The sequence below is a fragment of the Pelmatolapia mariae genome, linkage group LG10_11 (genome assembly GCF_036321145.2).
Source record: "Pelmatolapia mariae isolate MD_Pm_ZW linkage group LG10_11, Pm_UMD_F_2, whole genome shotgun sequence".
Lineage (NCBI taxonomy): Eukaryota > Metazoa > Chordata > Actinopteri > Cichliformes > Cichlidae > Pelmatolapia > Pelmatolapia mariae.
In genome coordinates, this window is record NC_086236.1 from 27,766,107 (window position 1) to 27,793,297 (window position 27,191).

At 41.3% G+C, this 27,191-nt stretch overlaps 1 pseudogene; it reads right to left on the reverse strand.

The window, feature by feature from the left end:
• The window catches only part of LOC134636432 (peripheral-type benzodiazepine receptor-associated protein 1-like), a 127,144-nt pseudogene that overhangs the window by 74,246 nt on the left and 25,707 nt on the right, over positions 1-27,191 (reverse strand).

A 27,191-nucleotide genomic window follows, 5' to 3' on the forward strand; every position in this document is an offset into this window, starting at 1 on the left:
CGATCTATTTTCTGACTGCCCAAATGTCTGTCTTTCAGCCGCCCGCCCCCTTCTCAGGTGGCGCAATCAGTAATGACACGGCTCTGCACCTCAAAGGTCGTGGGTTCAATCCCACCTTGCTTCAACATTTTTTTTTCATTACAAATTTAAACACTATCACAGACCTGTCATTTATATTGATCATTTATCACAATTCTGCAAAGTTTTATAATTTTAGCAGCTTTTCTAATATAGACCTAAATACATACAAGTACACAGCCTAATGAAGCAGACAGAGGCAGTAGCTCTTATTGGTGAATTTGAGCAGAATCAGGTTGTCCTTTCATTTCATTTCTTTATTTATTTCACACATGGTTCATCGTGTTTCTTTTTCTACATACAGAACCTTCTGCCTCTTTTCAGCAGAAATTCTGCCTCTTTTCAGCAGAAACTCTGCTGATTCACCTCTTTTCAGCGCAACGTTCTGCTTCTTTGCCACTTTTCAGCAGAAATTCTGCTGATTCATCTCTTTTCTGCAAAATTTTCAGCCTTTTCACCTTTTTCAATGCTTTCATCTTTTTCAAATCATAGAGTTAAAATCAAAATATAGTATTTTTACCAAAGCATTGTATTTGTACGAAGTACAGTATTTCTGCCAAATCATAGAATTACTGCAATTTCATAGTATTTTGAGGAATCCCTTTATTTATAGTATTACTTCTAAGTCATAATATTTCTGCTTTGTCATAGTATTTGTACTGAAACATAGTATTTCTGCCAAATCATAGTATTACTGCTATTTCATAGTATTTGAGTGAAATTACAGTGTTTCTGCAAAAACATTGTATTTCTGCTACTGTATTTCCGCTGTATTACGTAGTGGCAAAGTAGGAGGCTGACTGTTACTAAGTGCATCACTGTACATAGGTCATCTCTTGTGTTGGAATGCCCTCTTGTGGCACCTTTTCGGTAGTGCCTTAGTAAACGTGAACACTGCAATGGAGTGGCATCAGACTGGTTTGTAGTGGAGGAATTTGTTGCCAGTTTCTTTCATCTTTAATCCGTATTCATGTTGTAATGTAGTAGTACCACAATATGGAAGTTTTGGCACAAATACTTTGATTTGGTATACTTTAGCTTTTTCACCCCTTTTCAGCAATATTTTCATTTTTTTCACATCTTTTCAGCACAAATTCCAGCTTTTTTGGCTGTCTTCATAAAAAAACTCTTTTCAGCAGAAACTCTGCTGATTCATCTCTTTTCAGTACAAGTATCTGCTTCTTTGCCTCTTTTCTGCAGAAATTCTGCTGATTCACCTCTTTTCTGCAAAATTTTCAGCCTTTTCACCTCTTATCAGCACAATTGTTAACGCTCCATGGCAGAAACAAGTACACAGCCTGATGAAGCAGACAGAGGCAGTACCTCTGATTGGTGAGATTGAGCAGAACCAGGTTGTTCTTTCATTTCATTTCATTATTTATTCCACACATGGTTGAACAGTGTTTCTTTTTCTACATACAGAACCTTCTTCCTCTTTTCAGCAGAAATTCTGCTCATTCACCTCTTTTCAGCGCAACATTCTGCTTCTTTCCCTCTTTTCTGCAGAAATTCTGCTGAGTCACCTCTTTTCTGCAAAATTTTCAGCCTTTTCACCTCTTATCAGCACAATTCCCAGCAGCCTCTGCTAATTTCAGCAGAATTGTCAGTCTGTCCACCTCTTCTCTGTGAGAATGAGTTTGGCTCAGTGAGATAAATAGCTGCCTTCAGTCCAAGAGGGCCAGGTTCAAATCCTGCTCATGGCAACATTTTTTTTTTCACCACCATACAACTTTTTGCAACTTTTCATCTTTTTCAGCTTTTCAGCAGACAGCTTCAGCGATAAGGCATCCACACAGCATTTTCGCAGGAAATGCAGATTTTTCTAGTTCTTTATTATTCTAGTTGCTTCCGTACACTTTTTGGCACTTAACTACTCCCTCAGTTTTCAGCTGATTTTCTCAGTTCAAACTCTAAACTGTTCTGCTCTTTCTGCTAATGTGTGCTATGACTTTTGGTGTTTATTACTATTATACTTTTTAAAATATTACACTTTTTTCCTTTAATTTGTCCCATTGAAATGAATGGGAAACTTCCACAATTCTGCTAAAACTTGCTTGGTTTTGAAACTTAACTGCTTCCTCATACTTTCACCTAGAAACTCCATTCAAACTTTAAAACGTTCTCAACGTATTGGGCTATTCCTGTCTGAATCAGCTTTTTCAGACCTTCTACCGTTTTAATCTTATCTCTCTTTAAGTTTTCAGTTGCAAAATTGTGATTTTTCAGAAAATACATGCGTTGCTATGGTTGCTATGCAATTAACTCAGAGTGTGTGCTGGTCTGTTCTGAATTTTCTCTTCATGTCCGAACAACTTCTTGCTACTCGCTCAATTTCCACTCAACATCCACAAATTATACATCAAAACGTAGGTATTTTTGCTGTCTTTCAGACAATGTTACTATCTTTATTGTGAGATTTACCGTTTTTTCGCAATTTGCCTCGAAGTGACACAAGGTGTGACAAATCCCCATTCAAAGTCTATGTGGAGGTTTTGAAATTCAGAGCTGAAATTCTGTAATGAGAGGCATTTTCAAATCGTCAAATCTCTTTAACAAAACAAAGTTAGGACATGAGGCTTGTGCCAATATATCTTCAGACACTCCTGACACTCACAGTGGAAGCAGTTTTTACATTCGTCTTACCGTTGAGCCATAAATTACGTTTGTTTGAGGGGTGGAAATCTGTCCTCCTCTCAGTTCTCACACTCTGAAAATGAAGCCGTTTCTTCTCTCGTCATATCTCCGCGACGGAGGTACAAAGAGCTATGAAAATCGCAGTCAACATACCCCAAAGTCCGCTGATTCACCCAGTACAAGAATTATTCTGCTAGTCCTCCTAGTTTTTGAGTTACACGACGTTTTGTAACTCCAAAAAACGGCGCTTTTCGCCTCTCACCGCGATCTATTTTCTGACTGCTCATGCCTATGTTTTTCAGCCGCCGGCTCCTTTCCCAGGTGGCGCAATCAGTAATGACACGGCTCTGCAGCTCAAAGGTCGTCGGTTCAATCCCACCTTAGTCAACATTTGTTTTTTCACTACAAATTTATACACTATCACAGACCTGTAATTTATATTGATCATTTATTACAATTCTGCAAAGTTTTATCATTTTAGCAGCTTTTCTAATATGGACCGAAATACATACAAGTACCCAGCCTAATGAAGCTGACAGAGGCAGTAACTCTGATTGGTGAATTTGAGCTGAATCAGGTTGTTCTTTCATTTCATTTCTTTATTTATTTCACACATGGTTCATCGTGTTTCTTTTTCTACATACAGAACCTTCTGCCTCTTTTCAGCAGAAATTCTGCCTCTTTTCAGCAGAAATTCTGCTCATTCACCTCTTTTCAGCGCAACGTTCTGCTTCTTTGCCTCTTTTCTGCAGAAATTCTCCTGATTCATCTCTTTTCTGCAACATTTTCAGCCTTTTCACCTTTTTCAATGCTTTCATCTTTTTCAAATCATAGAGTTAAAATCAAAATATAGTATTTTTACCACAGCATTGTATTTGTACGAAGTACAGTATTTCTGCCAAATCACAGAAGTACTGCAATTTCATAGTATTTTGAGGAATCCCTTTTGTTATAGTATTACTTCTAAGTCATAGTATTTCTGCTTTGTCATAGTATTTGTACTGAAACATAGTATTTCTGCCAAATCATAGTATTACTGCTATTTCATAGTATTTGAGTGAAATTACAGTGTTTCTGCAAAAACATTGTATTTCTGCTACTGTATTTCCGCTGTATTACGTAGTGGCAAAGTAGGAGGCTGACTGTTACTAAGTGCATCACTGTACATAGGTCATCTCTTGTGTTGGAGTGCCCTCTTGTGGCACCTTTTGGGTAGTGCCTTAGTAAACGTTAACACTGCAAAAAAGTGGTATCAGACTGGTTTGTAGTGGAGGAATTTGTTGCCAGTTTCTTTCATCTTCATTCATGTTGTAATGTAGTAGTACCACAATATGCCAGAAACACTAGGTTTTGGCACAAATACTTTGATTTGGTATACTTTAGCTTCTTCACCCCTTTTCAGCAAAATTTTCATTTTTTTCACCCCTTTTCAGCACAAATTCCAGCTTTTTTGGCTGTTTTCAGAAAAAAAACCTCTTTTCAGCAGAAACTCTGCTGATTCATCTCTTTTCAGCGCAAGTATCTGCTTCTTTGCCTCTTTTCTGCAGAATTTCTGCTGATTCACCTCTTTTCTGAAACATTTTCAGCCTTTTCACCTCTTATCAGCACAATTCTCAGCAGATTCTGCTCATTTCTCCACCTCTTCTTTGTTAGAATGGCTTTGGCTTAGGGAAATGGATAGCCGCCTTAAGACCAGGGAGGCCCGGTTCGAATCCAGCGCAGGGTGGCATTTTCTTTTTCACCACCTTACAACTTTTTGCAACTTTTCATCGTTTTCAGCTTTTCAGCAGACAGCTTCAGTGTTAAGGCATCCACACAGCATTTTCGCAGGAAATGCAAATTTTCTAGTTATTATTATTCTTCAGTTTCCGCCTGAAATTTTGCAGCGAATCTCGCCTCGCAGTTTTGAGACAAGCTTCATATATGTTACCTCATTTTGTGCGGCTGGATCAGGAATGGTGTGCTATGACTTTTGGTGTTTATGACTATTATAGTTTTTTAAATATTAATATTTTAGTGAAAATTTTCCCGCGCTTCTCTGCCAAACAGTTTTGACAATAGGGTTACATATGTTAGATCATTTTGTGCGGCTGGAGCTGGACTAGTATGGTATACACTTTTGGTGTTTATGACTTTTATAGTTTTTTAAATATTAATATTTTAGTGCAAATTTAGAAAGATTCTTCTTTTGGCGCCATAGAAACAGACTTCATTTGTGGTGTGTTGGCTCCATCTTTTGGTCCCACTGATACAAATTTCAAACTTCATTTGTGGTGTGTTGGCTCTCTCTAGTGGTATGCCGGGAGTAGTACGGCCTGTCTACCCTTATTTGGATTACCGTAATGATGACAATATCAACGGTGCGCACAGCGTCGCTGCTTTCAGGAGCCATTGGAATTTTTAAGGTTGCGCAAATCATTCAAAAGTTACGGTAATGCTTGGTGGAAAACTCAATATCCCACAATTCATAGCACGCCTCTGCCGAGTCAAACAATGGCGGCCATCACTTAGTTTTTATTTTCCTCTTAATACTGTTTCTAGGTCACAAAATAAACTTTTAAGATATTTTCAGGCGAGAATATAGGTGTGTAAACTTCAAATATCTGCTCATTTTGTCAAAACATCCCATATTAGCGACAATGTTCTGACGATGTCGTTTCTGCTTGAGGCTAGCTGGCTAGTGTGGCTAGCGCGGCTTTGCTAACAAGCTACAGCCGGCCTGGATGACAGTGAGAGCGGCTTACTCTGGTTTCACACCCGGTCCTTCGTAAAGTCTCGTGGTCACAGCTGGACTTATTTTAAATAAATAAATGATTTATTTATTTATTCATTTTAGTAACGGTATAAACAGTGAAAGGTGGTGGATTGGCCAGATGTAAACTTCAAATATGTGCTCGTGTTACCAAGACATCCCATATTAGCTCTGATGGTTTCGGTGCCTGCAAAGAGCTAGACAGCTAGCTAGCTAACTGGCTGTCTTTTTGACTCAGGGTCATAGCTGGACTTATTTTTCGTTTTTATGAGCCGATGAGGGTTTTTTTTTAGTAACGGTACAAACAGTGAAAGGCGGTGGATTGTCCAGATGCTGGTCGATGTGGAAAAAATAACTGAGTTGTTTGGTGGTCGCTGACGCGTAGCTACAACCGAGGGCAGCTATCCACCGGTGTGTGTCAGACAGAGCATGCAGGGAACGAGGCGGCGAGGCGACCGCCGATCAACCGGTGGTAGATCGTGGATCAGGGAAACCGAAGGCAGGAGAAGCAGGCGGCTGCCGGTCAGAGCATGAGGTGAACTGAATTTCAGGTAAGAAGTTATGAACTGCACTCTATTTGGGTCAGATATAAACCGAGTTTAGGTGTAGTTTATTTTCGTTGTGCTGACTTTTTACAATCAGTTATAATAACTTGTACTGCGTGCTAGCTAGCACGACGGAGTTTCTATACAGCTGTGTGCGCGCTAAGTTACTGATGTTGAACTTTATGACAGCCTCCCCTGTCATTCTCTCGCCTGTTCAAACTTCAGTCATGAAACTGATCAATGATCGGCTTTTCTCTCTTGTTTGTTTATCGCGCTAAACAACAGCAGCACGTTTAAGCTTGATCAGCTGTTGTTAGAATTCATTTGATTTTAATTTCTAGTATCAGCTGATGTTTGCTGGAGCCACAGCTGTAGAAGCGGCTGGTGGAAACCAGGAGATGACCTTACCGAATCATCAGAGCTGAACTGGTGATGGAGAAACAGGTTTACCTTTTTTTTAGGTGACATGAATGAGTTGAAGGGAAGTTATGAACTGTTTCTGAGAGAAATAAACACCAAGCTCCTTTTTTATTTAGCTGACAGCTGGTAACTGTGCAGGGGCGGATCTAGCAAAGCTTTTGCCAGGGGGCCAGGTAGGGCATCTTACAACCAAAGTTTGTATAATAATACACAAGATTGTCTGTAGACCATTGTTAATCATTCAGAACACTGTGTAAAAATAACAAAAAACAAAAAGTGAATGCAAAAGTGCATAAATATTTATTTTACGTGATTGATGTGTGTGGCGGGGCGTGGTCTGCAGTGCCGCTGCAGGGGAGGTGGACCCACCTGAGCGGCATCTGCAATCACGCCTCTCTGGCGTAGTCTGTGCTCTCTCGGCTGTTTTTTGGGTGTGTGTCAGGCTGTGAGTTGAAAAGCTACAGCCGGCTGTGTGGGTACACCAACTATGTGTGAAAAGTGGTCCATAACGTAATGCTTCAAAGCGTGTTCATGCAAACATTGTCGGGTCTGCCGTGGTACAATGGGACTTCTGCTCATGAAACTATGTGCACAGCGTCTGCAAATCGGGGCTGTACAAAGTCACTTCATCTTTACCCAAAATTGTAAGCTGTCATCTGTGAGGCGCGAGCGGTGTTTGTTTTTACCATAGTTCATGGTGGAGAATGGCTGCTCTGCTGAGTTTTGCTCTCTGTAGCTGTATGAATGGCAAACTACACTGTTTACCAGCGGCATAGGCACACTTAAAATTTCTTCTGAAATTTTCGCTTTCTAGTTCTGTATAAAACTGCTGCTATGAAGTTTTATACAGCTATTCTGTCCCTCCTGTTATTTCTAAGGTATGCTTTTTATAAGTTTGTTATATAGCAGGTCATAATCATCGTTCTGTAATTAATTGTAGCAACATGTCAGAAAAAATATGTTTATTCCTGATCTTGTCTAGTCAAAGCCTGCCATCTAGTGGGTTGACAGGGTAGCGCCATGTTTGAGCGCAAGCAGTGATTTTCTCCCAGCGCTCGACAGGGAAGGTCCATTTCTCTGTGTCTCTGTAAATTCCTGCATCTGGCGCTCTTGAAAAGGCATAATCTGTATGGAGAGTGAATACACTATATTCTGTTTCTGTTATTACAGTTTTACAAAATGAATAATATGGATCAGTAAAGCTCTGAAGAATGCCACACGGTTTCCTGAGTGTTTACTGAAGCCAGTTAATGTTTAGCTCTCTGCATAAGCTGGATAGGGACATTCAGCTGAGGGCAGAAGAGTAAAAAGATTGTCCACGCATCAAGTGCACTGCCAGGATCCTGAGACACTCCACTCCAGCAACAGCAACCATGTCCAACCACGGAGACACCTCGCAGCTTTCACAGCTGGAAGTCAGGTCGGAATGCAGATCAGCAGCTTCACGCCGGTCAAACAGCTCAGCAGCAAGCCTTGCTGCAGCACGAGCACGAGCTGAAGCCGAAGCTGCTCGAGCAAGAGCAGAATACGCCAAACGCCAAATAGACATGGAGGTCGAAAAGGCCCGGCTGGAGGCAGCGCTAAATGCTCTGAAGCAGGAGGGAGAAGCAGAAGCAGCACTTGCAGCCGCAAGGGTCCTAGAGGCTGCAGTTCTGGACCAGGCAGAGTCTGTGAAGCCACCAGACGTTCCTGTGGCTGTCAGTCGCACTCAAGAATATGTAGATACCCACTTCCACAGCAACACTAAAATGGAAGGTGAGTCAAAACACAGTAGAGAGCAAAACTGTGACTTAGACAACGCCCACACTACAGGGCCGGACATATCAGCAGCAGCTGCGCGCGGGTACCCCCCCAGTTCTCCACCCGTTTGGCAGCCCAAACTTCCACCTCCCCATTGGTCCAACCATGTTGGAGTGTCCACAACACAACGACAAGCAGATGTATCAGACCTCGCTGCCCTCCTCTCACGTCGTGACCTACTGACATCAGGACTGACAGTGTTTGATAACAAGCCAGAGACTTATCTAGCATGGAGATCTATGTTTCACAATGCCACTGAAGATTTAAACCTAAAGTGCAGTGAAGAACTTGATCTGCTCACTAAGTGGCTCAGTGGGGAGTCTCTCCAGCATGCTTTGAGAATCAGGGCTGTCCATGTTAACAATCCGGAAACAGGTCTTCAGCGTTTATGGCAAAGGCTAGACAGGATTTACGGCTCATCGGAAGTTATTGAAGCTTCTCTGTTCAAACGCCTAGGGAGCTTTCCCAGAGTTACTCCGAGAGACAATCACCTTCTTCAGGAACTTGCAGATCTCCTCCTGGAACTTGAAGCAGCAAAAAACGAAGGATATCTGCCAGGCCTCAGCTTTCTCGACACTCCAAGAGGCGTAAACCCAATTGTGGAAAAACTTCCACACACCCTGCAAGAGGCATGGATCAAACAGGGGTCCAAGTATAAGAAAGAACACAGAGTGCACTATCCGCCTTTCTCCTACTTTGTGCAGTTCGTGAATAGCAATGCTGAAATGAAAACTGACCCCAGCTTCATTCTACAAAATTACAGCACTGGACACATGAAGATAGAAAGGCCACTGGTGAGACAATCACATTTTAGAGCCCCGCTAACAGCAAACAAAACACAGGTTGGCACACCCAGCAACAAATCTAACACCCACTCTCTCGATCCCGACAAACAGTGTCCAGTACACATGAAGCCCCATTCACTTGCAAAATGTAGAGGGTTTAGGATGAAAACACTGGATGAGCGGAAAAGTCTGCTCAAAGGGCTCTCGATCTGTTACAAGTGTCTCTCATCAACAGAACACAGGGCCAAAGACTGTAAAGCTGACATTCGTTGTCTGGAGTGCAATAGCGGTACCCACATCTCCGCCATGCATGCCGGGCCACCCCCTTGGACAAGTGGGAGCTCTGATTCTACACCAGAGGCACACGGCGGGGAGCCAGACATCCCGAGCTCCACAGTGACCACATCTAACTGCACCGAGGTATGTGGACAGGGACAACAAGGACGGTCTTGTTCTAAAATTTGCATGGTGAAAGTATATCACAGCACAGCCCCTCAAATGAAAAGGAAAATGTATGCAATTTTAGACGACCAAAGTAATGTGTCACTGGCTCGTTCTCCCTTTTTTGACATGTTTAATGTACATGGTGAAGCCTTTCCATACACAATGAAAACATGTTCTGGCACAACGAACAGAACAGGCCGTAGAGCTCACGGCTTTGTCATTGAGGGTGTTGACGGAAAAGTGTCCATACCACTACCAACACTGACAGAGTGTAATCAGATCCCTGATAACAGGAGTGAGATACCCACCCCAGAAGCTGCAGCTGCTCATCATCACCTAGCTCACATAGCCGCACAAATACCCCCTCTTGATCCAGAGGCAGATATTCTCCTCCTCTTAGGCCGTGATGTAATTCAGGCTCACAAGGTTCGAAGCCAGGCAAATGGGCCCAATGAAGCACCTTACGCCCAAAAGCTTGATCTTGGATGGATAATTGTTGGGGATGTTTGTCTCTCGGGAGCTCACAGACCCACAGTGAACTCCTACAAGACCAACATACTGGATAATGACCGCCCCAGTTTTCTCTCTCCCTGTGGCAGCAGAATCTACACAAAGGTGAAGATCACAGGAGAATACCCCCTTTTTGAGAGCACACAGGTCAAAGATGAACTGGGCAAACACATCTTTCAACAAACTACTGATGATGACAAAATGGCACTCTCTGCAGAAGATAAGTCGTTTCTGAACATTATGCACAAAGAGTTTGCTAAAGATGATGCAAATAACTGGGTCGCCCCCCTGCCCTTTCGTCATCCCCGACGTCACTTACCCAACAACAGAGAGCAGGCTCTCTCCCGCCTCATGTCCCTACGGAAGACATTAAAGAGAAAGACGGAGATGAAAGATCATTATGTGGAGTTTATGAAAAGGATCTTCGACAAAGGTCATGCAGAAAGGGCTCCTCCTCTCAAACCCCACCAAGAATGCTGGTATCTCCCACACTTTGGTGTTTACCACCCCCAAAAGCCAGCAAAAATCAGAATAGTCTTCGATTCAAGCGCCCAGTTCGAAAATGTGTCCCTGAATCAAGTGCTGTGTAAGGGCCCAGATCTCAATAACAGCCTTGTGGGTGTGCTTCTCAAATTCCGAGGTGACCCACATGCTGTGATGGCCGACGTGGAGCAGATGTTTCACAACTTCATGGTCAGAGAGGACCATCGTGATTATCTGCGTTTTCTGTGGTTCCGCGATCACGACCTGGATGGAGAAGTGGACGAGTTTCACATGACAGTCCATGTTTTTGGGAATTGCCCGTCCCCCTCAGTTGCCATCTTTGGACTCAAGAAAACTGCTGTGGAAGGAGAGAAAGAATATGGCAGTGATGTAAGGGAATTTATTGAGCGCCATTTTTATGTAGATGATGGGCTAAAGTCATTTCCCTCTGAGACCCAGGCGATTGACGTCCTTCACAGAACACAAAGGATGCTGGCTCAGTCTAACATCCGCCTTCACAAGATCTCATCCAACAGCCCTGAAGTCGTCAGTGCCTTCCCAAGTGAAGATCTAGCTACAGGTCCGCAGGAACTCCAACGTGGACAACACGCCCCACTCATGCAACGCAGCCTTGGCTTAGGCTGGGTCCTGTCGACAGACCAATTGTCATTTCAAGTTGAAATCAGCGACAGGCCTTTCACCAAACGTGGTGTATTGTCAGTCATCAACAGTTTGTATGACCCACTTGGCTTCACTGTGCCAGTTAGCATCGAAGGCCGCTCCATTCTGAGAGAGATTTCTATGGACATTAGCGAATGGGATGCACCGCTGCCGAGGGAGAAACAGGACAAGTGGCAACAATGGAAAGATTCCCTAAAGCACTTACAACAGCTCAAGATCTCCCGCATGTATACATCCATCTCACTATCCGAATCTCAGAGAAAAGAAATGCATGTTTTTTGTGATGCATCCACAAAAGCTGTTGGAGCCGTTGCTTACCTGAAACTCACAGCAGGCAATGGGCTCAGTGAAGTTGGGTTTCTTCTTGGAAAGGCCAGGCTGGCTCCAAAACCAGACATCACAATTCCAAGACTGGAACTTTGTGCGGCTGTGCTGGCTGTAGAAGTGGCGGAAATGGTCCAGCAGGAGCTTGACACTACTATCGATGAGGTGAACTTCTACACCGACTCGAAGGTGGTCCTTGGATATATTTTCAATGAAAAAAGACGCTTTTATGTGTATGTGCATAACCGTGTGGAGCGCATTAGGCGTTCTACCCAGACCCACCAATGGCATTATGTACCCACACAGCTAAACCCAGCTGACCATGCCACACGAGCATTGCCCGCTGAGCATCTGTCTCACTCTACATGGCTTAGCGGACCTGCCTTCCTTACAGATTCAGGCCAACGACAAATACAGAAAGAACCTTTTGACCTTGTTTGCCCTGAAAACGACACCGAACTGCGCCCAGATATCGTATCCTGTGCCACCTTTCTGTCAAAAAAAGAGCTCAGGACCACAAGGTTCGAGAGATTCTCAAATTGGACTCGTCTGCTGAAAACTATTGCCAGACTGCTGCACATTGCCAAGTCCTTTAAAGCTGAAACAGAGAGCGCATGTCGTGGTTGGCACAAGTGCAACAACTATGCTACAGAAGAACAGCTTCAGCAGGCCAAGGTTACTATCATTCGTGCAGTTCAAAAAGAGGTGTATGCGGATGACATCAAGCGCATGGAGCAGAGTGAGTCCATTCGCACACAAAGTCCACTTAGCAAGCTGAGTCCTTACATAGACGCTGATGCAGTTCTTAGGGTCGGTGGCCGGATGGCAAGAGCTCAACTGTCAACAGATGAGACACACCCCATGCTCATTCCCAGTAAACACCACATAACCCAGCTCATAATCAGACACTTTCACGCACAAGTATGTCATCAGGGCAGACACTTCACCGAAGGTGCAATTAGAGCTGCAGGTTTTTGGATTGTGGGTGGGAAAAGAGCCGTCAGTAGTGTTATCTTCAACTGTGTCATATGCCGCAGATTAAGAGGCAAGCAACAAGAGCAGATCATGTCAGATCTACCAGAAGACAGAATGTGTACAGACCCTCCTTTCACGTGTGTGGGCCTAGATGTTTTTGGTCCATGGCTTGTTACAGTCAGAAAGACACGAGGAGGTCAAGCAGAGGCCAAGAGATGGGCAGTGATCTTTACGTGTATGAGCACTCGTGCCATACATATCGAAGTAATAGAAGCAATGGACACTTCATCTTTCATCAATGCTCTGCGCTGTTTCTTTGCCATGCGAGGTGCTGGCACCGATTGCGGCACAAACTTTGTGAGTGCTTGCAGAGAACTCCAAATCGACAAGAAGGGTTGTCATAATGACAAAATCAACACGTATCTTGGAGACAGAAGCTGTGAGTGGCAATTTAACCCTCCACATGCATCGCACATGGCTGGATCTTGGGAGCGCATGATTGGCGTCAGTCGGCGGATCCTTGACGTAATGCTGCTGCAGCACGGAAATGCAAAGCTCACCCATGAGGTGTTAGTGACATTCATGGCAGAGGTCACTGCAATAGTCAACTCAAGGCCACTTACCACAGTTTCTGCTGACTCAGAGCATCCTGAGATTCTCACTCCTGCCATGCTACTCACACAAAAGGTCGGTGCGCCCCCAGTACCACCAGGTCAGTTCCACGATCAGGACCTGTTTAGAGCGCAATGGAGACGTGTGCAGTATCTGGCCAACGTCTTCTGGGGACGATGGAGGAGAGAGTACCTCAGCGGACTACAGGGTCGTCGCAAGTGGAGGGCACCAAAGCCCAATCTACAAATTGGAGATGTGGTCCTGCTCAAAGAGGGACAAGAAAACAGGATTGACTGGCCACTAGGGCTAGTCATAAAGACCTTCCCCAGTCAAGATGGCAGAGTAAGGAAGATCGAAGTCAAGATCATCCGCAGTGGCGAATGTAGAGTGTACCTGAGACCCATCAGTGAAGTCGTCTTACTGGTACCTAAGAGCTAAGTCTGAAAGACTCTTAATATCCTTTGTAATAGTGGGATTCAGCTTTAGTTGGTGTGACGTCCTGCAGACGTCAGGCGGGGAGTATTCTGTCCCTCCTGTTATTTCTAAGGTATGCTTTTTATAAGTTTGTTATATAGCAGGTCATAATCATCGTTCTGTAATTAATTGTAGCAACATGTCAGAAAAAATATGTTTATTCCTGATCTTGTCTAGTCAAAGCCTGCCATCTAGTGGGTTGACAGGGTAGCGCCATGTTTGAGCGCAAGCAGTGATTTTCTCCCAGCGCTCAACAGGGAAGGTCCATTTCTCTGTGTCTCTGTAAATTCCTGCATCTGGCGCTCTTGAAAAGGCATAATCTGTAAGTGTGGCAAAACGATTGATTGTTCTCACTTATTAGTACCTTGTTCAGCAAAGTAATGAGTTTGTTGTGTGTTTAGCGAGTCTGTTACATTACTAGCATAAGCTAGCTGTTAGCCCTTTGTTTAGCCTGCCAGCATGAAACATACCAGCATGTGGTGTTAGCTGTATCTCTTGAAATGCTACGCGGGTGCAGTGTTGATACTGAGATTGTGTAGTGACTGTTTACATAAGTCAACAATATTTAATGTAATCTTTGTGTATTTGTATGGAGAGTGAATACACTATATTCTGTTTCTGTTATTACAGTTTTACAAAATGAATAATATGGATCAGTAAAGCTCTGAAGAATGCCACACGGTTTCCTGAGTGTTTACTGAAGCCAGTTAATGTTTAGCTCTCTGCATAAGCTGGATAGGGACATTCAGCTGAGGGCAGAAGAACAGCAGTTTTTTTTTTTTTAGATTCATGTCTGTGTATCGGTATAGATCAGCGGTCCCCAACCCCGGTAGCGGTCCATGAGTTGTTTGGTTTTCTAGCCGTGAGATTTGAGGCTCGGGTGTGAAAGTTATGGTTTTCGGGGTTTTTATCGCTTTTTAACATTATTTTTTAAATTGTTTTTAGCATGAACTCGGTTTCCCTGGGTCTTTTCCCGTGTGTTATGAATACATTTTTTTTGTACCGGTACTGGTTTTATTTTGTTGTATTTATCCGCGACACCTCTGTTCTAGGATGCCCTCTGGACCCAGTGGAGATGGTGAGTGACAGGAGAATGGTGGCTAAGCTGTCACCCCTGTTGGACAACATCTCCCACCCCATGCAGGAGACTCTGACAGCACTGAGCAGCTCCTTCAGTGGGAGACTGCGGCACCCACAATGTGCAGGTCGCAGGTCTTTCCTTCCCTCTGCTGTCATACCCTACAACAAACTTTTGCAACTGATCAAACACACAAACCCACACATGGGCAATAAGACTAAGTGCAATGGTCTTTTTCTGAAAAAGTTGTATTTTTACTCAGTTGTATATAGCATTTGTATTCTATTTTTATCCTATTGTATATATTATTTTATTTTATTCTATTGTATATAGTATTTTATTTCATTCTATTCTATTCTCTACAGTTGTGTACAGTATCTTATTCTTATTCTATTCCAGTGTTCTCTAATTTTTGTTATATAACTTTGCACTGTTCACTTTCTGCTGTAACAAAACAAATTTCCTACGTGTGGGACTATTAAAGGTTTTCTTATCTTATCTTATCTTAAAGGCCGGTCCGTGAAAATATTGTCGGACATAAACCAGTCCATGGTGCAAAAAAGGCTGGGGACCACTGGTATAGATGATATCTAACTAACAACCAGTACTTGTCCATCTGACAGTGCAGCTACTATCTGATGACAGCTCACTAAAAAGGCTTTTCATTAGACCAACTCATACAGTCCACAACAGGCACTGATCACCTATTACAATAGGAATATAATATAATATAATAGGATTACTTAGCAGAAGAAGTGCTGTCTCCTATCCTGCAAACACTGCATCGTGAAGAAAAAGAGGAAGTCCATTGGACAGTGCAGTTACTATCTCAGATTTACAGTATTCATGAGCTGTCTCATTAGCAATAACAATGCAAGGCCAGAAGGATTTAGTATTTGACAACTGTGTTTAGTTTCTGCAGTCTTTTGCTAGATCTCTTTAATAAAAGTGTATATTACATCTTATGGAACTTCTTTGCTTGAAAACGTTTTCTTTCGCATCTCATTTCTATGCATTACAATATTTGGTGTACAAGGCTGCTTTTATTCATGTAAGAAAAGAAGATCACACACTGCACAACTCAAATTTTTACATATTTAACCTCCTAAGACCCGAACTCTTATATGGCATGCATTTTTAAATTCTCTTTGCTATTTGGGCTGTTCAGGACCTGATGAATGTAAAAACAAAGAATTTCGAGATTTTTTTTAAACCTGATTTTTGTCTCTGACAAAAACAAGATCCACATATGAGGACATTTGTTTTAAATTTCGATAGAACAGTGTCAGTATAATGTTCTCGTAAGTGGATATCAGGCCCTTGTAGAGTAAAAATTTGTATTTTGGTCTAGACATCCCAAAATGTGATGTCCACATATGTGGACGCCAGGTCCTAGGAGGTTAATAAATAGTGCGTGAGGTGTTAATTCATTTTCTCATGTTTTCTTGTGTTGAGAATTTTTTTTGTACCCTTTTATTCACATGCTCTGTGACTCTGTTTCTAACTTATTATCAGGCATTATGACAATGTGATTTGGACTGATAAGGAGTCACTTGCTGCGTGTGTGTGTGTGGTAGTACAGCAGGTACAGCAGGTCTACTAATCGGAAGTACGGTGGTTTGATCTCTGGCTGCTCCAATCTGCATGCCTTGGGCAAAATACGAAATCTCAATTTACTCGTGTGAGTGTGTGAATGTTAGATAGAAAACACTTAAGCATAGAAAAAGTGCTTGTATGAATTGGTGAATGAGGCATGTCGTATGTGTGCTCAGGTAGAGTAGAAACGCACTATATAAAAACCCTGTCCATGTACCATTGGTTCAGAGTCACTGCAGCCACACTGTTGGGCGAATCAGTTCGCTGTGGGAATGTTTGAGCTATTTTATATGTGCTGCATACCACTTTGAGGTTGGCCTCCTGCAGTTTCCGAGCCCTCTCTTCCAACCTCTTTGCAAGAACAGCCAGCTCTGTGTTCTTTCTCCTCAGCCGCCTGACCTTCTCCTCAGTCTCTGGGGCACTGCTCTTCCGCTAAACAAAAAAGGGATGCAGCAAATGCTAACACAGCAGCGGCAAAAAAATAAATCACGCAGTTATTCAGAAAGGCTTAATAATGATTCAAATCTGCAAGTTGGAACTCAAACACCTGCATAAAATGACTGAAGAAAAGAAGCAAAGGGAGTTACATCTTTTTGTTCACCATCTGTGCACCTGGCCTACTTTCTTACAAAACCTTCACTCAAGTCTACACGCCCTCTGTTATATTTTTAGTCTTACCAGCAGACCATTCTCCTCTCTTAGTGTGGCACAAGTCTTCTCCAGCTCATCCAGGGCTCGCAGAAGTTCAGAATTCTGACGCACCAGGAACCCATAGTCAGTACCATTCTGGAAAAAACAAAATGACACCAAAAACAGATGCAGAGTTTACCATCTACTGCACAGCTGTTTGTTTTGTCTCCTTCAGTTAAAATGTGAAAATAAGGGATTGGTTTTCATTCTGGCTTAATCCATGTTTTATATCTAACATGCAGAAAACCTCCTCTGCTGTCAGCCACTGTTTACACAGCACTGTCTACTGGTGACTGACAGATGACATCTCACTGAAAAGGCTTTTCATTAGACCAACTCATTCGGTCCAGAACAGGCACTGTTCACCTATTATAATAGACCAACTCAGCAGAAGAAGTGCTGTCTCCTATTCTGCAACACTGCATCATGAAGAAGAAGACGAAAATCTTGAGATAGCCTACAACCTTCTCCGCCCATCACATTCTCATATAACTACTTAGCTTCTTCCATGAAATGCCCATTAAAAAAAAACAAATACACAAATTAACTGATACTTTAACTCTCTTAAGCAATTTTTGATTTTAGCTGTCCCTCCTAATGACCCAAAGCCACTTTAGTGCTAAGCTCATCTTTGTTCCAGAGATATATGCCAACTCTGAATTTTTAATTACTAATTCTGCAACAACTTTTTATTTGTTTGGTTATATTTTGACACAATTTATGCTGAGAAATTGTATTCTAAAATCTGCCTATTTCAAAAGTGTTTTTCCCCATTTTTTCTTTCTTTCTATAGAAGATTTTGGTTTCAAAATTACTTTAACAATAAATAAACCAAGTAAATGGGGTTCAGTTTTGTTTTTATTTCACAGTGTCTCAACTTTCTGAAATCAGGATGGCATGTCCCAGTCCCAATGTATATTTAATTGTTGTATTCAGGTGTTATATTTTAAGTGCACCATGAGGTTTATACAGTGTAATTAGGTGCTGCAGTAATATTGCTGTGAGCTTGTGAGGGGCAGCTGAACAAATCAGCAGTCAATGTGGCAGAAAGTCAATGTGGTGATCAAGACTGTCATGGGTGTTTAGCAGCCACATGGTTGAAGCCTGGAAGAGGGGAAAACCTCAGATTGGTTGTTCATCTAAATGGAAGTGATACCACCCTGCCTCTGTGCCAGAGATGCTCTAAATGAGCCCTGAGGCTCAGACGTAAAGGTTGAGATTAGAGCTGCTGCCCACAAATGCAATGATTGCATTTAGAGCAGATGAACAGATAGCTATAAACCCAACAAAAGCTCCATCCTTACTGTAATGCAGCGCATTTACATAATCTGAGTTTGGCTGCTCACATATAAGGAAAAAGCAGTTATAACTGAGACAGATATTAGCCATGGAAGATCCCAAGCATATGCTAAACTAGTATGAAACAGTCTGCCCACGGTTACCCAATGACAGCAGCAAAAAAAGACTGTGACATATTTCAGGTACTGTAAGAAGCATGCAGAAGTCTCCATGTGTGGAACACCTGCTCACCAATATGTCTACGTAAAACTCCTTATTATTAACCTAAAACCACCCTCTTTTGTATCACCACAGACAATAGGAAAACATCCTCATGACACAGTTCAGATTAAAAAAGTGAAACAAACACTAAAAAATCATGCAGCCATCATCTCATTTATGTTGTCTTGGTAACTGCAGCAGACAGGTGATCAAATGGCTCCCTGGAGGGATTTTAATGCTACTGTACCTGTTACTGAAGTCAACACTAATGGCCAGCTGTTTACTAAGACAGCAGCTGAGGCTCCTGTGCTCATAAAACAATGGAGATGCTGTCTACCTGGTTAGCGGGTTACTAACTACTATTTATTTTCAGAATCTGGTTGAAAAAAATACACAAAACCAAAAAGGAATGTGTGGCATTGGGTTACTAGATAAGGCATGATTTAGCTATAAATACAAATGTGCTTTAGTCAATTTCCAATACCTTCTAAATTAGTTGTGAAAAGCTTGCAATCAAAGCACGATCTGATCAGTGCAGGGAAAAAAAGATGCATCACGGACGGTTCTTATAATCAATACAGGCACAGAGTCAGCAAGTACATTCCCCTTAAACCTGAATGTCCTCTTTGAACTAAGCTGGCACGATCCAGGACAAAATTAATTTTATTACTCACAAGTCTGACTTAAATGTTTGAGATGTGAACTGCTTAAGCTGTTTCAAAACTTCACATTTAAGAGGATAACATCAAGATTTTCCAAAGCAAACTGTGGTTTTGAGAAAACAATGCATTTTTCTGCAATAACCATTCAGGGTAGTTACATTTAGTGACTCTCTCCTTCTGACATCTGGTGCTTTTACATATAAAACACAAAAACTCTTGCAGTATAGTCATTCATGTTTTCCCACATGTTTCTTTCTTTCAGATCAAGTTCACAGTTCATAAATAAATGCAGAAAATCCCTGCAATCCTTCATCAGAGTGTTTCCACCCACTGGAAAATATGCAAACCCTATAATATGCTATAACCCTATAATACTCTATAGTAAAGATGACAGAGTGGGGCACAACTGCTAACCAAAGTTTAAAGAACAGATAAAAAAAAAACTGTGAGCAACACTTCATTCTCAGACTCTTTGCTTGCTGATGACAGATGAATTTTTCAGGGACACAGGGACAATGCCTATTATTATATAACTGTCTCAGGCTGACTTATCTATTGAGCCGTACAGTTAGACATAAAAAAGTAATCTTATGGGAAAAAAAATCCATCAATCCATCGTCAAATCTGTCTTAAAATCCAAAATATATTAATTATTTTCAAGGTATAAACTTACATATGAAAAAAACCTTACAATATTTAGCAAAATTAGATAATACTTCAGCATTGCACTAACATAAAAAGATGGAACACATGTTTATTAGAGCTCTGGTAGTCTAGAAAGGAGTGAGGTTAATATAGCTTTGGGAAAAGTGAAAAATAGGAATGGTCCAATCTACAAACTACAGTAACTCCTTGGTTATGCAGGAAGTATTAAACTACTACAGTCATGTGAAAAAGAGATTAAGCACACCCCACGATCCAGTAGCTTATAGAACCAACTTACACAGCAGTAAATCGAAGTATTGGTTTTCAGTATGACTTGATCAGTCTTACACATTGTTGTGGAGAAAATTTTAACCACTCTTCTTTTTACAGCATTGTTTCAGGTTATTGAGGCTTGGGGGCAACTCATTTAAGGTTTCACAAGAGCATTTCACTGTGCTTGACAGTTGGTTTGGGCTCCTATTGTTGTGTATCTCCGCTTTGGTCACACTGATAATTAACGTGTGTATTTGATTAGAAGCACGCTAAAGAAGTATACTTACTGCTTCCAGTGTACTTAGTTTTCCACAGCACTGCACAGTCCTATGAAAATCTATGTGCACATGATAAAAATTGAGGCATTAAAATGCCTTTTCTTTGCCTGTAAAATAATAAATATATCTGTATAATCTGTTTTATAAAAAATAAAAGCTGCTCATTCTTGCCTATGATGACATTGGGGAATAAAAGCAGCTAATTTCATAATGCTGAAGCTCTAAAATTATCTCTAAAAGAAGCTATTGTATCCCACATCACTTTCTCAGATTCCAGTTGATGAGTTTACACTGTAAAAAGTGTAACAAATATCTGTTTGTGGCCCTTAGACTGGCAGGCTATCAAACATTCTTTGTATGATAAGACGGCACAAAGAGTGTTAGCCTCAGTTCACAGATACATTTTTGTGTCCTTGAGAGTTACTTTTCCATCACTTAGAGAAGTCGACCAGTCCCAGCGTCCCAATCTTCCTCTAAGGACAGCCATGCTAATCAATCACCTAAGAGGAAGCCAGCCAGCGTGAACTCAGCCTCCAGTTGGCTCCATTCTGATTCTAACGATCTTGGAGTCTGTCCATGTCGCGTAATTGTTCATTGGGAATCATGCTCAGAAATGCACCGGAGGCTTTCCGTGGGCATGATGCTGGCTCTTTGCAAACTACAACCAATCAAGCTCCTGCTTTTCTCAGTGCCACAGAAAAGGGCTGCAGGTGGCGAGATTTACCCAGACCTAGGATACGTATTAGCATTCAGGCAGCAGTGTCGTTTCCACATAGGCCTGGCTCAGTAAAGCAAGGCAGATGTAACTCGGTCACAAGAGGGCATGGGTCTCTACACCAACGTCTGTCAGAAGATCTTGAGCCCTGGGCAGGACAGACGGAGCGGTCTCCTTGTGCTCTGTTTGAATCTTTTTGTATATATTTATTACTGCACACATATATCTTAGGGGTTCCCAGTAATAAAAAATCATACTGTTACAGTCTACAGCCTGTAAAGTCACAAAAAACATTAACTTTTTTTCCCTCAGTTGCATTTATAGTAGTGTTTTCAGAACGTAATATCTGTCAGTAAAAAAAGAAATTATTTAAATGTTCAACTACAGCAAAAAATATTTTATCTGTAATTTAATTCAATATAAAGGAAGGCTTTATGAGACTCATTCAACAAGTCCATTCTTATTAAATCGTATTAAACTGAAAGCTTATATAGCACTTTTATTGACTGCAGCTCTGTGACGACACTTTATGCTGTAAAAAAGTAATAATAATAATAATAATAATAATAATAATAACAATAATGATAAAAATAATAATATAGAATCTGTTTTGGCTTCAGCCAATTTCTCTTGTGCCTTCTCTAACTAAATGTACCACCCACACTGGGTAATTTCAGCAACCCTCATTGTGCAACATTACTTTTTATCCCACTGCTTCTTGTTTCCAAGCTATGTCCACCTTGGTCGGTCATAACAGTCAGATGATACATCATACAAACAACTCAACGAGACCTTCTTCTCTAATAAAATCCCAAACATTTTGTGTTACATACTTTTGGGTTTGTTTTGATCTCTTCAGAAGTGCTTGAATATGATCTGTTTTGAAGCTCTCTCACTGTGCAACAGTCTGGAGTAACATCCACCAATATCACCACTATTCATTCATGTTTTCCATCTTTCAACTGGTATAGCACACCATCACGAAGCTTAAGATCGACTGGGTTTTTTTTCTATTACAAAAAATATAGACTTTTAGGTCTTTAAAATGACTACTCACTCACAGAAAATAGTTTCACACAAACACTGCCATACTTTCCTGTGCAGTGAAAGTGACTGTAAGTATGCCGAAGGAAGGGCAAACTCTGCCAATCACATGACTGTTACAGTTTTGCATCCCAGCAGATATTAGCATTACTGACCTTGTAAACAGAAGAAGAAGAGAAATGTCTTTACTGACAAATCCAACAACCAAACTTAACAGGAACAAAGACTAAGTTTTTCAATTTTTTTTCATTAATCCATTTGCACACAACCTAATCAGATTAAAATGCAAGACAGTATACGGTTCAGTTTATTGAGTCATGGTTGGAGGTCTTGGTGAAACCCCCAACCCTGTGATTAGTGCCCCAGTCTGCCTCTCATGTCAAACAACCCTAAAGTAACAATAAAAATGAAGTTTACAAGAGAAACCCAACAAGCAGGATCTTATAAATGATCCCCTTGAATTGCCTTTATTAGTGAGAGCAAGCCAAAACTGACAAGGTTGAGCTTTTTAAAGAGAACAAGCTAAATTGCTTTCTGATTATCTGGGTCAGTTGGTGTTTTATATGCCTCTAAGGTTCGACATGAAAATGGGTTAGGGACTTTCTGGCCTGCCTCTCGTGGGGGTTTTACTGGAAACTCTTAGCTAGGGAAGCAACACAATAAATGCATAGAGAGACTAATTTATGATAAATAATCTTTGTACTGAAATAACTACTCTGAGCGTGTGACAGGTTTTATTTAGCACTCGTGTAAAAAAAAATATAAATATGTGAGGTGAGTCAAATAGGGAAGTATTAAAAACAGGTCATGTATATGAGAATAAACCTTTTTTATTTATTCTTGGATTTAATGAACTTGTTTTATTAGCACTACTAAAAGATAAACATGCTGTTTACATGGCACCAATTTTCACCTTCTCCCTTTTAACCCCCTTTATCCCCATATTTCATTTCATTTCTCACTCAGCCCTCTTTAATATTTCATTTCACAGCTTTTCTGCTGCGATGTTTGCTGAACATATTAAAAACTACAATATTAGGCAAATATCAGTGCAGACATACAAATTCTGGGAATGGTAAACTAATATAAAAAAGTACAAGGAAAGCAGAAGAGCATGTGTAGTAGATGATACATTTTGTTAGATTTTTAAGACAAAAGAGGACTTTAGAAGATAGAACAGATCATTAAATGTTCAGAGATTTATTCTTACATATTCATAAGGTTGCAACAGCCAGATTGTTCTTTTGTCTTGTATCCATGGGGAGCTTTTGTATGCCGTATGGAAATGTCTGGTTTTCACAGAAACACCAACATCAGCATTTTTAGCTGAGCTAAAAATCTCCTGCTATAAGCCTCTGAGGAGACTACAAGACAAAGACACAGACGGGCACATAGGTGTGCATGCTTTGCCTTTCTCTTTGCTGGGCTTGGATCATGCTTGCTGTCTTAGTGCTGACTAAGTATAAAATAAAGGGAAATAAACAAAAAAAGAGCTGCATATGTTATGTCAATTCAGGTTAACGGTGATTTTTTTTTTTTATTCAATGTGTTTCACCACTACCACAACACAAAAACTGATATACTTAAAAACAGCTGCCTCCCTAGCAACATGTAGATTCATTTTTATAAACACTCACTCTACAACCTCCATGTACATGCTGCTGACTTTCATTCATTGGCACGAAGAAGGCAGCCTGCTGAATCTGGAAATGTGCCTTAATTAATGGAAGCCTCATGTGCTTCTAGCAATATTGGAAGAGGGAAAAGCCTCCGCCCACAGACCCAACCCTCAATAACTGAGCAGTGGCGCAGACGACTCATAAACACAGCTTTAATTACCAGCGCAGGCGAGAAAAAGAAAAACGGTAATGATGGCTTGGGAATGGCAGCCCTTCTCCTGAAGCAGATACTAATGGACTTTACGGTATGAGTGAAGCGGTACAATTTAAAGTCAAATCAGTGATGCTCCTTATCTTGGCCTGCAGTAACACAAGTGGTTTGCTAATGAGGTTGTGTAAACTGCTAAGTTGTCAAATACCCTCAAAAGACATAATCTGAATCCCATATTCCTTCGATTTTAACAGTATTATTATTTAACATGGTCCTGATTATCTGCAGATAAACCTGCTAATGCACAAAAATTATACACTTTTATCTGCACATAATTTTTATATCATTGGAAAGATCCTTTCAAAGCTTGTGTTTTAAAAGTCACCAATATCTAACTCACTTACAGGACAAAAAAACAGCAACAGCAACTGCGTAAGCATACTTGCAGCCTGTAGCACTGCAAAACTTAGGAAAGGCTGTTCAGCAAAGCTGAGGCTTTTCTCTTTAAAAAAAAATATGAGAAGAGCAACAAAGCTGTTTGTGGCCTGGGGTGTTTTATAAACAGCAGCTCTTGCTCTACACTCATATATAAGTCATGAAGAAACCCTCTTTAGTGTCCTCTCAAATCCCTTCCTGTATTCATCACGACTCACCTCCCCCAGGGTACCTGACGGTGACAGATTAGGGGGTCCTCTCTCATACAGCAAGAACAAAGAGCCAACACAAGGCACCCCATTACTCCCCCCCACAAGGCGTCCGGCAACCTACCTCTAGCTCATACAAACGTCCACTGGGTGAGGTTGTGCAAAAACAAAATCCATTGTCTGGAGATAGCTGTTAGTCCCTTTTCATTTACCATATATGGAGGATAAAAAGAAGAATGCATGTCCTTGATGTCCTTCACATGATCTGAACGTTCTAGCTTATATCTGGCGATCAGACTAGAAATCCTGATGCAAGCACATATTATGATGTATTCATTCATGTTAATTTATCTCTGGAATCAGTAGCGATTCCATGTTTGATCCAAGTACAGACATAAATATAGAGGCCATGATGACTGTGTTTAACCATTTGTAGTGGGTGGCAGATGATGACCACAGATGACCAGAGTAATTAGATTGCATACAAGCACAGCTTTCCCATCATCTCAAAGTCCCCAAATAAAAATGTCACAACCCCCTCGTCCCTCAGAGGCTTAATAAGGTGTCAGACATGCAGAGAACATCATCTGGCCTTTTAAAAAGGCAAACATGAAAAGAAGGAGAGGTCACTAAATTATTTCATTTAGTACAATGTCAGGAGAAAATGGACTGATGGGAGACAGTATGTAGTTGAGATGATTTGTGTCTCCCCCCACCCCTCCACGGGATCAATGCCAAGGGCATCAAAAGAATCCTTCATCTTGTTGGAGAAAACTGCATATGCATACAAGCCCCTTAACACCCCGCTATGGCCCAGCAGCAAGCAACTTAATTTGAGGAAATTTGAAGAGAGGCTTTTACTGAATTTATATTTAAAACCTCATAGATACGTCATTATGTGGATTTATGAAGTGTAATGGAGATAAATTCAAGTGACTAGAGATCATGCTCATATATTCATATCCACAGCTCTGCTTATACTGTACATTAAAATAATGTCCATACTGTATTGCTTCCAAAACACAAACTCTGTGCTTTGTGTTGGTCATCATGGTATTGAGTTTAGAAAATCAATATCAAAGAGACAACACAATGGCCACATGTGTATTCTTCCAAAATGCATACGCAACTGCGGTTAAAGTGCCTATCTATCTGCAACCAAAGTGAGCAAATGACAACTATGGGCACACCATTCAGCCACTTTCATTCTACAGATTGTCCTGACCTCAACAAGCTGCAGTGCATTCAGCCAGAAATGGAAGTGTTTAAAATTAATTGAAAAAATGCTTCCAACCAGGCCCACAAGGACCCTGTCGCTACTCTTGGAGTTGCCAAAAATGGATCCTCCTACTCTGTCATTGTCATCACAGCAGTTTCCCCCAGGCAGCATCTCATGACTTGGAGCTAATTGATGAATGAGTGAAAAATTCCCCAGGATTCCCAGAGACAGAGACAGGTCAGGTGCAAACACAGTAAAGCATAGTTAGCTGTTGTTGAATATTTGCTTTCTCACTCTCTCGGTCACGTTAAAGAATATTGATTGGACTGTCCTTGACCTCAAGTGTTAACACAACATTGCTCTGCAGTACATTAGATCAGGCAATATCAGCTTTAAAAGCAACCATTAAAAAAGAAAGATGGCAACACAATTTAGAAGCCAGGAAGCAGATATACTGAACAGTTTTAGAGTACAGGGCAAACTAGAGGCGGAGGCAAGTTTCGTGATGACAGAATTTTTCATATAATGCAGACTGGCTAGGAACAGACAAGGAAAGGTCAAGTCAGACAGGCTGGGAACCATGTCGCAATGTCCAACACCACTTTAGTGCTCCACAACAAACATTAACAAGTCCTCGGTCAAAAAATGCCCATCTGGTAGATTTTCCTGTAATGAAAGGCTGAGGTGACCTTTTTCTGATGACCACAGGGTCAACAAAATGAGACTCCCTTTCATCCTGCAGGCTAAAAGCATTTCCCATTGTGAAGTGGAAAATAGGTAATCATGGGTTTAATCTTGCTAGCAGGACCCAATGACGTAGAAATGTCACAGACAGCAAAGAATGCTTGAAAAATGCCAAATACACAAGAGTGTGAATAGAGGCTGGCAGATGTAGGAGGAGGGATGACGAGACGCCCTATGTGTGATATAAGCTAAAGACTTAAAGAGGCAACCGGTGAAGAACTCTCTATAAATGAGCTAATGATTCAATCCTATCTGCAGGGGGGGAAATGAGGGCATGAAAAAAAAAGTCACGGAGCAAATGGGTTGAGCAAAGAAAGAAAAATGAATATAACCTATAATGCTCCTGCCAAGTGTGAGATATGTAAATGATGTTCTTAGCTAATGGAGGATGTACACTAAAGACTGGCTGCAGTGCTGCAGAGAATTTCCAGCACTGCATAAATTACGGTGTTTTCAGTTTTTAGAAGCTTTCTTTATATATTTCAGGCTTTGCCAGAGCAACTGAGTAAACCTGAGTAAACGTGTGAGGACACAACCCTACCCTACATATATAGTGTTGAACAGATACCCAGTCTACTGGGTGCACTATGTTAGTAAAAGCAGCGCAATGTTTGATCTCCGTTTCTGGGGGACATTCATGTGCAGGCTGGTATAAGGACTCTAGGGATTACCCCCTATAAATTAGTCACAAGAAATAACATGGCTGGCCAATATAAAATACACACATTTCCACACATGGAGGAATAAATCTTAAAT